The sequence below is a fragment of the Ips typographus genome, linkage group LG2 (assembly GCF_016097725.1).
Source record: "Ips typographus isolate SLU linkage group LG2, UJ_Ityp_2.0, whole genome shotgun sequence".
NCBI classification, from domain to species: Eukaryota; Metazoa; Arthropoda; class Insecta; order Coleoptera; family Curculionidae; genus Ips; species Ips typographus.
Genome location: NC_138423.1, coordinates 22,768,563 through 22,782,662, shown reverse-complemented (window position 1 = coordinate 22,782,662; position 14,100 = coordinate 22,768,563). Strand labels below are relative to the sequence as shown.

Sequence of the window (14,100 nt, the reverse complement as noted above, 5' to 3'; positions counted from 1 at the left end):
AAATTCTTCAGTGTGGTTACTTATAACGACAGCAATCAGGTTTACGTAAAATGCTCTCAAAAGTTTGAGTGTAAACCAAACAGATCCCGATCGATTTCTTATAAATGTTGTTGAATATCGCAGGCCGCTGTTTGATAAAGTGTGTTTGTTCAGAGTTTAAATTCCAAACCGTCTTAAATACTGAAAGACGTTAAGTAAATGTAAATAATCAAACACTTTGGATGTTCCTAAATAAACTCCATGAGGCAAGAAAATGAGATAGCTACCGTTTGACGCTTTGTAATCTCTTTAGTGTATTGTGACAAGATTTTGTCATTATTTTATCAGTAACACAAATAGTTAACTTCTTTCGTTTGTCACGACCTAAAATATGTGTTTTTAATGTTATGCTATTTCTGGTGTGTATGATAGGTTAAGAGTTTCTTCTTGAAAATAGCCATTTTAAAGTATGATTAAAGTAAGGCGATTTTTCAAAAAAGACGTTAGTAAGTAAGCTTTGAGACAATCTTGAAAAATAAAACAATCTTGAAAAAGTAGTTGGGCACACTTATTTTATAAAATTTATGCCTCAAATAATGTTATAAACTTCTTGGATCACAATGTGATTTAATTTTTAATGTCAATGAAAACACCAACCAAGAGAATTTACTGTTTAGATTCTTAGAACCATTTTGTACTCGTTTTTGTTGCATTTTTGATTTTAAAATTTGATTCTTCTAAGAATAAGTCTTTGATTGATCGAAGACTAACCGTATAGGTAAATTTTCTGACTAACTTTTTACTAGTAAATCTCGCAGTAGGTTTTAGGTTAGGAAAACGAGAGAGAAAACGTACTGTTTCTAAAATAGAAGTTATATTGAAATAAAGAATAAAACTTACTAGATCAGTGGTTTTTGTAAAACAATCTGCAGATGTGGCAAAAAGTTGAAAATCCTCTTTGAAAACATGCTTAGTTTCTTAATGTTTTTAGCTCGGTTTTTAGTAACAATGAAGATGTCATTTTTGCTTCAAACTATTCTCAGTTATTATGGCAAAACCCATTATGATATTGGTTTATTTTCTCGTTTTTTTTTTCATGCTAATTTGAATCATAATGATATTTGTTGTTTTTGCAAAAATTAAAAATTTTTGTGACCTGGAGGAAATCAAATATTTAAACCTCCTGTAGATGTGCCAGTAACAAAAAAAAATTAACTTTTTTCCTTTTTAAGTGACAAAAGAGACAAAAAGTTGAACGAAAATAAACATATCTACTCGAGTATCTACTACTCCTATTCGTAAAACTTAAAACGTGATTGGAAAATAAATTGACATAAAATTTTATTTTACATTGATAAAATTCGTTCTTCTCTACATTATGAATAAATCCATCAATTTATTTGACATCAAACTGCGATGTAAAACCTGCTTGACATGCAATCAACAAAATTATAACTTTTCTATTCTGTAAATGTGCCTTCAGTAATATGCTAGTAATACTTCTTCTAATGACAAATAACCCATTATAATAACCCCAACATAATATTCAATCAATATTAATAAAACATTTTTATTGTCTAGGCTTTCAATCAATCCACAAATGAATTTACAGCTGATCGATAAAACAGATAGCCCACCTTGACGGTAATACTTGATAAACATAGATTGGTTTTAAAAAAATGCAAGGTTTAACAGCTAATAGAAATAAATACACCGGGTGTCCCAAGTTTTAACACCAGAACACATGTTTGTTTAACTTTTAAATGCGTTGTTTGTCAGACACGGAGTGACGAATTTGTAATCAAAATTTAAACATATTTGGCAATATTCCAAATAAGTTTTCATGAAGGCAAATTAGGTGTCAAAGACTCGCTAAAAGTAAACAGTTGTGAACGTCATGCTAAATTAGTTTGATTTTTGGTATACTCAACACGCGACACTAGTGTGTTTTTTTAGGAGCAATCAATGACACTTTGCACTTAAAAGCTTTCAGTATTTCTGGAATGTTCTGTTTGGAGTATCCTGTCTGCTCGTAAAGCCAAACAAATGACTCAAAAAGGTCGTTTTGCTTTCAACTTTTTTTTTTAACGCAATACTTTATCGATGTCGTTTGGGAAAATCCCCACATTGTCGTTTCAAATTAATGTACAGACGTCACCGCTTGAACCAGCCAATTTATCCCATGGATTCCAAACAATTTTTCGGCAAAAAATGACCGACCATTAATTCTAAAGCCAGAATATTTGAAAGGCCGCTCTATTTCATTTTCTAAAGATTTCTAATTGATTTTGGCAGGCTGCGAGCCAATTTGTGTCGCTAAATTAACACGCACACAGAGAGTCCGGTTGTTTCGACGATGATTTGTTTTGAGATTAACATGAATACGTTATGGTGGTAACATGTCGTGTTTAAACGATTTTACGAGAAGACGAAACCTCGTCGAAAGCTATTCGTTTTGCTAGAATGTAAACAAGTTAAAATTAGACAGTAAAGTCTAAAAATCTTAGCGGAAATCGCGTTGGGAAAACTTCCTGAACATTCCCAACAGTTTGTCGACTCGACAAGTGGACCTCTTAATTTTAAAATAGCTTAGTTAAGAGCTGTCAAGCTGTAAGTAATCAATAATAAATAATCTCTAATTAAAAATTCATGTTTAATACACACTTTACTAAACAAGTGGTTGTAATTTGTAATTTTAATCAATTATTCTGCAATCAGAAAATTTTTAAATGTCTTAATCTTTTAATAGTCTTTATGTCTTAATCTTCTCTTTCCAAGCGAATTATTTATTTGCATTATCAATGATTTAAATCTTCCCTTTAAAAGATTTTTTTACCTGGACACTATTGGCAACAGTGTAAAACACCCTGTTTGGTGCCAAGTCACATGTCTCAGTCAAACAGAGTACCATACCATTCAATAGCAACACTTAAAGGGAATTATACTGAGTGTCAAATTTAATAATCAATTTTTAAGTGTGGGACAGGCCGATTTATGGCAATAAAAATGGTGATTTTTCTTGATTCAGACAAAAGTGTCAAATTTGGATTTCATTTTTATTTGTTCAAAATCCCTTTATCAATATGATTCAGTAACAGTACTGACATCCATAAAGGTGCATTAAAATATCTCATAATCCTTCACATTTAACTTAAATCCTACAATAAACAGCTTTACAATTATTGTCATAAGCTTAGAGGATCAAGATTATAATCTAAAAATTCAAGGTTAATAAGGCATCATTTCATAAATAATTTTTGAAGTGAATTGTAAACTTAAGTAGATAACTTGAAAAATTATTGATTTATACAGAAGCTTCAAATGATGGAACTGGAAGACGTTTCAGGAGTCTAAAACGCAAGAAAAGGATAAAATTGATCAACGAAAAGTATCACCAGTGTGACAATATGACAAAACATAGTATAAATTTACTTAATGTTTACGATTTATGTATTTTGTTCCAGAACAATTTAAACAAAAGTCCATAATACCGCAAAACGTGCAAGCAAACAGGTAAACATTTGCAGTGCAAAGTTTAACACGATAATGAAAAGTGCCAACACACAATACAACCAAATACGTGTAATGCTATTTCAAGTACTTAACACAATAGTACCAGGTAGTACCGTACAGTTTTTCCCAACATTATATGCATCATTTCGATTTCAATCTAATGAATATTTAGTTGCCTATTATAAGACATAATGGTAATTCTATAGAACATGTCATACGCCTTTTGCAAACAATAATTCTGTCACTTTCGAAGATAAGTAGGCTATTATTGTCAGACCTTGGTGTCAATTACATTAGAACACTAACAAAGAATCATTGAATGAACGTTGAAAAGGTGGACACATAAACCAGGAAGATTTGTTACATGATTTTCTTAAACAAACTAATAATAATTGTTTGAAACTGCAGAGTTGTGAACCAAACACTAAGTGCTCGGTTCCGTAATTTTGAAATGTAAGTACCATTTCATAATCAGTTAGGAATGTTTTAAAAATTAGTTAATTAACTTAACAGCTCTAAAAGTGATTTTCTCGGGTTGTTAATAATTTGAGTGTAATGGGCATACCTTGTCGTAAAGTTGTGAAAAAAAGCCAAAAGTAAATTACCTGCCAATTGAATTTGCATACAGAACCACTTACGAACCCGATGAAATGCATTAAGAAAGTGCTTTAAATATGGTTACGGTAGGGTTTCCACCATGTTGCGGTCTTAATCGCCCGTTGACGTCTCCGAGATTATATCAGACACTTAAGATGGAAACCTTCTTAGGTAAGATTACAGTAAAAGTAGAGAAACTCATTGTTTTTTCTGTCTGCATTCAAAGCCTTCTAAGGAATGCAAATCGTCATAATTTTGATAAATGGTTTTCACTTTCCAGACGTACTTTTAGTGTTCTTGAATTCAATTTGGTTTTAATTTTTTATTGGAATTTGTCCCAGCAAACTGCGGTAGTGGTACAAGTATTAGGATTACTGGAACTAACAGTTTTCAAATAAGTGGATTGGAAGGAAAAGGCCGGTAATCTGAGCGGCTTGTTCGCCGGATATAATCCTCTTAGATTTATTGTTATGGTCTTAAAGAACCATAAAGAGAAGTTTCTATAGCTGTTAGCTATATAAGCTGCTTTTAACCGATAAGGAAGCTTAAACGAAATGAACATTAAGTACGACATATTAATGCGAGAGTTAAACTGACAGTTAGCAGTTACCAAAAAAGTGCATTAATTGAGTATGACAAGAGTTTAAACATTAAAAAATTAATGTATAAGAACTCATTGAGTTTTTAATCCTTTTTGCAAGAATCTTTAGATGTTCTATACGTTTTCCTTAAGTTTATGGTAAATTGACAACTCCATTGACACTAATAGAAAAAAAAATTGTAGCTCACACATGAAAAAAGCGACCTTCCCGCCCTCAACTGCTTGCCCAAACTCCTGCAGACCTGATGCAGTATCGTGCGGAAAGTACCACTTTTTCAACTTTAGATTTTACTGGATTTTGACTGAGAAAATAGATGGGACTACAATACAAGGGTGTCCAAACAGCATTTAGAGGTCTATGGAACTTTAAATTGGTCTTAGAGGCCTTTGACGCTCTTTAGAAGGTTTCCAATAGCATTTAGATTATTTAGGTACAACAGTGGTTCAACCTTAGAACCTGGTTCAAGTCAGAAACGTCACTTTGACAGCAATGCAATTCATATGGAAAAGTTTAAGTACCAGTCGCAGTTCAACTAAACTAGTCTTTGAACTGTGATTGAACAACCGGACCTTAGAGGCCTTTGGCACATTCAAAAAAGTGAAACGAAAATTTTAGATCTATGCAACTTTCAATATGGTCCTAGAAACTTCTCGTAATTTAAAACAGTCCTGGGAAAGTTTAAGATAGTTGTAGATGTAGAGGGTAAACCACTCACGCTGTTTATGTACGAAATTGATAAAACCGTCAAAATAATCTGACATTAGTTGAACCGTCAAACTGATAATAGATGGTAACTAGTATGATAGTATAAAACACACATTTTTATTCGATCTTGGCTTAATAAAATGAGATAAGAGATGTGACGCAACAGTCATTGAATACACAAGATTTAGAAAAACATGAGAAACAAAGAACAATTTTTCATTCCCTGAACATTGGACAGTAAAACAACTCCATATTGAGACAATTTTTCAACTGATTTGATGAAGTGTGCAACATCCATATGTATGTAACCGCTTTTTGTACGTTGCGGCCTTCATCATGCTACCTGGCGTGTTCAGACAGAGAAAAGTGGTTCCCACATTATTTGTTTCCAACCTTGCACCGATTGGATTAAATCGCGGTTTACGGAACGTCCATCTGCCTCACTTGGTCTAATCGTCGACTGCCATCTTTTATTCATCGTACGTCGCTTTAATGATGTCAAAGTGGATTTTTTAGGGTGTCATTTCGGTTTCACGACGCGACGTTTAATATCGCCTTCAAGATCAGTTTATACGCGATTTATATCTGTTTGATGCGGTTCTGTGAACTAAATAGCAATAACCTTGTCGACACCATCATAAACATAATTAAAAGCGTTGCCCGCGGGGGAAACGAGCGATTATATAGTAATTCAGGTGTACCTAACCGTAATCATTATTCAAATAAACCGGTTTTGGAACAATACTAATTAATATACTAAAACGTTTTGAGGCTAATTGCTGCCAGTAAGAGCCACTGAGTAAATTATGAATTAAACAATGCACCGTTCAATAATTCAATAACTTGACGTGGAAAAAATATAATTTCAATTTAAATATCATTTTTTAGCTCTACAAATCAATAAAGCTTTTTTCCAAATTATATGCCTTTAATGACCAACAAGGTCGGCAACCAATCAGTCTGTAATTAACGCCAATGAAACCGACATATTTACACGTGTGGTATTGCCTTATCTGTCTTTAATGTTAATTTACGTTTTTGTTGTGGTAGTAATTTAGATCGATCGATCAAATGTATGCACTTTGTATTTTTTCTAATGTGCTATTTCTAGACCACTTATTTGACCACATTATGCAGACAAATGCGTACACGTACGATAAGTTAAATTATCGTTTTTAACGCACGCAATATCCTTGACATGTTTTCGGAAAAACCGCACGAAAAAGCAAACAGTAGTTAAGTTAATCCGGTTTAATAAATCAATTGTGTTTCAATTAATACAATTCTAAACAGTTGAGTTACTGATCAGATTAACAGAATTGTTTTCTTAATTATTACAAATTGATACTTAAAGGTAGTACTTAAAATTGAGAAATTTTAGAAAAATTATTTATTATGGCAACAAATGCTAACCCCTATTTTAAGCGATTTTTCTCTTCTCATTTATTTTTACAGCCACTAAGATACTCCATGCTCAAGACACTCCTGGAGATACTCATTTCAAATCATTTTTATAGGTAATTCAAGAGTGATGATTATTTAACACTGTGTTATAAAATTTGGACAGTTTATTAATCTAAAAAAATTGAGGAAACACCCATTTTTCGACAATTCACAAGATAACGTATGGTCTTTCTGGAAAAATGGTTATTTTTAAATTGTCACAATTGTTTTATAAAACCCTGTATACAATAGCTTAAGAGATATTTTTGATTTTGCAAACTGACAAACAACAGTATGATAAGTAACTTTACCACAAACCATAAATTTTAATCCGGTTCCAGTTACAAAACATGTCAAATCAAACTTACCCCAAAAATTACGGCAATTTGCTTCATTTGATCAGCAGTCTATTGAAATTATCCTTTGAGGATAATTCTAGTTCAATTGAGTTTTGACATAAATTTCAGATATAAAAAAAATTAGTTTTGCTTGATTTTTCTTCAGCAAAATGTGTAATGTTCAATCTGGATAGAATGAAAATAAAAAGTATTGTTTGGTACAAGCTTGTTGTGTCAGACACGATGACTTGAAAATGAGCAAGTGCAATAAAGCTGATCACGTGACATTAGCCTTTTTGGGCATTCAAACTGTCACGTGTCAAACAATGATGCAAAAAAGGAAAGAAAAACACGTTCTCTGAGAAAAACCTTTGAACTTGATTAAGTAAAAGTGACAGATTTGTATTGTATTTTGATATTTTATTATTATTTGTTTTGTACGTTCCCGTGTTAAACTTTTCTCCTGTTTTTTTTTTTTATGTAATCTATACCGTTTTTAATCACATTGATGTGAGTTATGAAACATTTTATAAACTGCAAATTTCTCAAATCAATATATTTTATTTTTTAGTGTTTTTCAGGTTATTGGATAGGAAATTTAATGAGGATCCTAAAAATGTACTTATAACAGTCATTTTCTCACTCCAAGTGAGTAGCTTAACTGTCAAACTGTGCTTAAAGTCTCAAAGGCTGCAAAAATCAAGGTTTAGAAAAGATTTCTTGTAGTAGTATTCGATATTTCTGAGATTTATGAGTTTTTAGTGACAGTCACGTGACTGTCTAGCTAAATTATCCTCCAAAACAGCGTGATATCTGTCACTATTGTCAAGAAGTTATACAAGGTGTTACAACTGCGATGCATTAGCATTACTATCTCAGAAACCATAGTTTTGATAGAGCTTTAGTTAAATGAAGGCAAAGTTTCGTATTTTATTGCTAAATAATTTGGTTAAAAGAAAATTCTAAAAATTTTTATTACATCCGGAGATATCCGACAAAAACCGAAAAAGTCTAAGTTATTTTTTTTGGTTTCTACCACTTTTTTATTGATTATTTTGAAAAACCAATGGCAACTTCTGTAGGCACTTTTTTATGCTCTTCAAAAAAATGGTTTTAGTTTTCAGCTCCGACGTTTCGTTTTTTCAACTTCAATTTTTCAAATATGGACCTGGACTTTGTATAGTTTTTATTTCGTTTTTTAGTAGCCACAGACCTTCGAAAACTAATAATGTGTCTGACTTTTTTCTCCTAGTCTGAATTATATTACACAAATGACAGACATTAAAAACTGACAGTTCTTCACTGTCCCCTTTTGTAAAAGTTTGTTTTTCTTTTTTTTTTTCAGTTTGGTTTTCAACTTGGAACGTACCGCACGTCAGTTTCGTGAGTGCCATTCTTTGCCACTAAGAAACCACGTTTCTTGAAACGGTGTTCAGAGAAATAAGTGGAAACGTGGATTCCTAAGTCTACGGGGAATTGTCTTGTGCGGTGCACTTCCAAGAGGCGGAAAGGGTGAAAACCTAGGAGAAGACCACGTGGATATGACAGGGATGGTTATAGTTTCCACGAGGAATGACTATATCTTTTGCTCGGATCGTGCCTTTAAGCGATTTTTTAGACCTTTTTGTAGCTATCTGGGGCTCTAGCCCGACTATCTGAGCCTCTTACGTTTCGAGCTGGCGAAATACCCTAGTTGGTGGAGCCAAAATACCAGAAACCAAACCAACTAAAGCTGACATTTCATGTAACAAAAAAAATCAATATTAGCACTTTGATTTACACTGAAAACTAAAAACGTTCCACAAAATAGCAATTCTGGTATTTAATTGTGTATGTTGGCGGGATTCTACTCTACACACAATGAAACGCTCGAAAGCATAAACTGAGTAGTTTCGAGCGGCGTTGAATTGAAACAATTAATGAAGCGCTCGTACATACGGTCGTTTATCATGCAAGCTAATAGTTTGAGATAGTGAGCAAATGGGGAAGAGGTAAAACTCATTAAAACGCAAGAATAAGACAAAAACGACGTTATTTTTAGAGTTAATTGGGTGCTTTTACGTTTCACGCAACTGCTTCGGGCCGCTCGGTGCGTTTTAAATTAAGATTTTATCGTCGAGTTGGTAAATTATTTTGAGAAGCGTCGGCAGCTGCTTTGTTATTACGCTTGGTGCGACATTCTCGCACTTATCATCCCGACAACGCAGCCCTAAATTCAAGCAAAAACGGCACAAGAGATTCAATAAATCCCCTCGGCTCTAATCCTGGCATTGTTACCAACCCCCTAGGAAAAAAAAGGACGGTTGAACGTGTTTTGTGTTGTGTAGTTTCCTGACCCTCTTAGCTCATCCGTATCGTTTCGTGTCAGTAATTAGGGTGCAACCGATTATAATGACTCCAGGCTCTTGCTACCGTTTGTACAACATTTTATTAACTTCCTTTGTAGGCTTAATCTCGCATTACCATCAAGGCAACCGACTGAAAATAGTTATAACAAGCGTTAAAATCTGAGTTTCCCGGAATGAGTGCCATTCAAAATTATAATTACGATTTAAATGGAAACGCCGCATTCGGATAATTACTTGAGAGCTGCGGGAAAAAAACGTATTTTCACTTTGTACGGTGTTAATGACGCAATAAAACTGTTAACGTTCGCGTTTCGGACGCTAAATTCGTAAAACAACTAATTTACAATCCATTACCTAACGGGACTTTCTTTTCCGTCTCCATTTTTCTGTGCTTTGTTGCACAAATCGTCGATTGTTTTCAAAATAAAGTAGGTGTACTTACTATCTCTCAGTCGTCTGGCCTTCACCTGAAACAAAAAGCATTTTTATTTTTGTGGTTGAAACACGCAGTAAAACAATGTGTGTACAAGAAAACTTATAGGATATGAGAAAGCCATTATCCGAAAGTATACGACGCAATATTTACGACCTTTCCGCTCAACCGAAGCTGGCAACCATACTCGAGAAGGATACAAGCACACACAATAAAGGCTTTGATGATGTTTAGAGACTGTAACATCATCTTAAGATGGTCATTTAGCTGATTCAAGAAATCCAAAACTATTATAGAATTCTGGTTTTTTTTTAGATTGGAGTCAGCCATTTTGAATTTTTAAAAGTAATTTTGGAATATTACCTTCTTAATGGAAGTTTTACCCAGATTCTAGACAACAAAATGGTCGTTTAGGTTCTCCATTTTCCAGGAGTTCCGTAATGGTCGTCGATAACTATTTAGTTTGGGTTCAACGTTCATTTTGCTTATTGCAGTTTTGATAATTTTAGTTTGTAGTAAGTAATTATATCATTTTCACGGTTTGTAAAATGGACCTATCACAAAAATTAAGAGTGTAGTGTAAGTATGAGGGCAAAAATATTATATTTTTCAGCTTTCAACCAAATTAAAACTTACCCGCGTTTTTTTACGCAACTTTACGATCGACGTTTTCTGATTAGATTTAAATTTATTATTTTGCGGGCAGTATGACGCAACTATGAGATTTGCTATTGGTTGTAATAATCTCCACGATTTATTTTGACTTTTGACATGGTTTAAGACGTTGACGTCCCAATTGCGGTTAGGTGGATTTGTAGGGTTAGGTTGAAAATGAAGAGTATTGGTATTCTGTTTCAATGACGTTTAAAAAAAAGGATACACATACAGGGTGTCCGGATTTAGTGTGTTTTGACAGGAAAACCCCATTTCCCGGCTAGATAGGAAAAAAGATTAACGGCAAAAACCCTATTTCGATATCGTGTCAGTTCGCGGCGATAGAGGGTGTTTTTCAAATTTCGCCCTTTTTGAAAACTCTTCCCCACTTTTTTGTTTATTAAAATATCGAAGTGAAACAAACACATTCTTCACTTTTTCGATGTGATTCCAGTGGCGTGCTTAGCTTTTTGCTACTGCCTACCGTTTTCTCAATAATTGACATAACTTTCATATTTTAAATGGAACTCATAATTGAATATATGGTCTATTTATTTTCCCCTGGCGGTTACGTCATCATTTGCCTTTCTTGTCTATTACATGCGTTCCGAGCGCGATAGAATTTTGACGTCATCTAGTCACGTCGGCAATGAATCAGGACGACAAGACTGGGAAAATCAGTTTTGAAAATGCCACCTTCTTAATACACTTTACAACTATCAAGGGGCCCAGTGAAACATTCTGAAGGAACTAGAGTTTGTGGAACAGAAAAAGATGCCTTTTCTAATAGAAAACACTGTCACAATGAAACAGCCCATATATTTACTTACTCCCAAGAAGAGTTTTTACAAGAACACTACAAAAACCAAGTTTATTCAAGCCAGTAGTTCTCAAAGAAACATGGATATAGAGTAAAGGTGTATTTAGCAGAAGCTGACAAGGTGATTTACCTAATATTATAAAAAGGACTCTAGTAGAGGTATTAATGAGCTGCTAATACTAAATAGCTTATGTTTTAGGTACTTTTATTTGCCTAATCTGGAGTTTGCTTATTATGCTTTGAAAGGGTCCAAATTTAAAAAGTCCCATTATCAATTGCTCTAAAAGACTGAACCAAAGGTGTTTGAAACTATGGTTATAATAATGGTGTGGTCAAAATCCATATGCAGAGTGTTGAAAAAACAAATTTCTAATAAGTTTCAGGTAATATTAGAAAGATACAAGTTACTTAATACATAAATTTGATCAAATGCCATTATTTTGCAGAATTAGCCCTTATAAATTTTGCCGTATCTTCTCTGACTATAAGGCTAGAAATAGATGGTGCTACTAATACTTTTCCATCAGAGAGTAGGTTAAATTACTATTTTAATTGTATTATTTACACATTATGAAATATACAAATAAAATCTTTAAAAAGTACACTCAAGTTTCTTTTTTCTCTAAAAAGGTTAGTTTTCTTCATAAACAATCATAAAATTACATAATTTCTTTAACTGAGGTACCTACCTGCTCTTACAATAAATTGAACTAAAATTGAAAAAACATGTTAAATAAATCACACAACAAAACCAAATTGATATGTATTTAATGCTGGGTAAATTTACAAAAGGAAATAAATAAGCAATCTATATCACACAACCAAGAAGCAAGTTTTTAAAACACCAACAATTCTGTTATAAGTTAAAACACTGCTTTCGGATTTAATAGTCCCCAGAATACACACATTGCCTTTTCTTTCTCGCAAATTTTATGGAATAATTCTTGAAACGTTGGTATTGGGCTGTTAATGACTCGTTTGAATGCACCTATCTGTGATGTTCTTTCCAGATAATTTAAATTGAATGTGGTTGTTGTTCTCAAGCCAAAGTTTGATTGGAACGGAAGGCGGAAACTTTGTTTACCACCAAATGTTGCAAGTTTTTCAGTTTGGTGAAGAAAAATCTTAAATTCTACTCTCGCAATAACAACACTAATTAATAAACTTAAACAACCCTAAATTAAGTTTTTATTTCTTCTGTTTGTAGTTTTTTGTGTTTTCAACTTTTTAAATTCCTAACCTCAAAATGTTTAGCCGACTGTCAGTTGGGATTGTGCCCTATGTTGCCACATCTTCCACGAGCAGATGTGAACCTGGTGTATTGTTAGTTGCAGTAATAAACGGACCGATGAATTATACAGATTTCGAAAAAAAAGCATTTATTGCATGCAAAATATGTGAGATTCTTAGAATGTTTTTTTTTTCAAAACAGTATAGTTTTCTCATTTTCATTTATAATTGCTTAATAAAAGATACATATTGTGAGGTTTAAAGGAGGAATTTGTCAATAAGGCAACGTCCAAAAAGATGGATAGCCTAGCTTGTAATAAACGACGTGCGTAAATTTCAATATGGCGGAGCACTTGATGACGTAACCGCCACGGGAAAAAAAATGAACCATAGCTTCATCATTCAGTTATTTGTAAAAAGTTATTTTAAAATTTGAAAAACGCCTTCTAGCGCCGCGAACTGACAAGATATTCTCTACTACAACTATTTTTTTCTATCTGGCCGGGAAATGGGGTTTTCCCATCAAAACACTCTAAATCCGGACATCCTGTACCTACACTAGTTGGAAAACGACACATAATTTAGCAGCGTGGTTGTAACCAGTAAGTGCTTTACAACGTTGCCAAAAGCATAAAAGAAATTTAGCAGTAATTTTTTATTGACTTTAAAACAAAAAATGGGTCACCCTGTAAATACTTTTAGAAAATCATCCTAAACACCTTGGGAGCCGTTAGTAAACCTCCTACAAAGTAAAAATACTAAAAATTGAATTTTTTGTCGGTTGTCTGGCAAACTTTAATAAATTGATCAAACAGTTAAATTGAATGAAACGATACGGATAAACCGCTCTTAAATCGTCCGATGAAATATTCGGTTCGGTGCCACTTTTACATCGATTTTTCGCACACACAAAGAACTGGCGCGCCGATACGCGGGGGCCGGCGTTTTCTGGACGCGTAATACACGCGAGAGCAACAAAGACGGCAACACCGGAATGCAGATATGCAGACGAACGGCCCCCGGCTGAGAGCGACAGAGACCGAGAATCGGCCGCTCCTGAAGTCTTTTGTAAGCTGGTTACGAAAAAGGAAATAAAAGCTTTATTTCACGCTGCCGGATTAAATGGTGTAAGATTTCTGGGGTTGCGGGAACAGGAGCCAAAAAAACGACCTAAACTACTTTTTTTCCGAAGCCGAAAATCCTTTGTTGTTCTTTTTTTGTATCGACAGGCAATAAAGTGGGTTTTTTGACCCTACAGCTTGTGGTGTCATTAGTATATGACATAATGTTCTCTTTCTCATACACACAGAAAGCAATTAGATGATGTAAAAGTGTTTTTGGATTTATCCTTATTTAGCCAGCCATCCATTGTAAACGGCAAGTTGGGGAAAAACAAAAAAAAATTTTTACCGTTTTCAACAGCTTTCGGTGAATTATT

The 14,100-nt window shown here is 33.7% G+C and overlaps 1 protein-coding gene across 3 annotated transcripts in view; it reads right to left on the bottom strand.

The window, feature by feature from the left end:
* The window catches only part of sbb (scribbler), a 77,429-nt gene that overhangs the window by 49,615 nt on the left and 13,714 nt on the right, over window positions 1-14,100 (bottom strand). For 2 of the 3 annotated variants that reach the window (XM_081974209.1, XM_081974211.1), the window contains exon 2: window positions 9,968-9,992. The exons of the other annotated variant lie outside the window; for it this stretch is intronic. The gene's annotated coding sequence lies outside the window, so the exon portion shown is untranslated. The remainder of the gene's footprint in view (window positions 1-9,967; window positions 9,993-14,100) is intronic. 3 annotated transcript variants of the gene reach the window in all.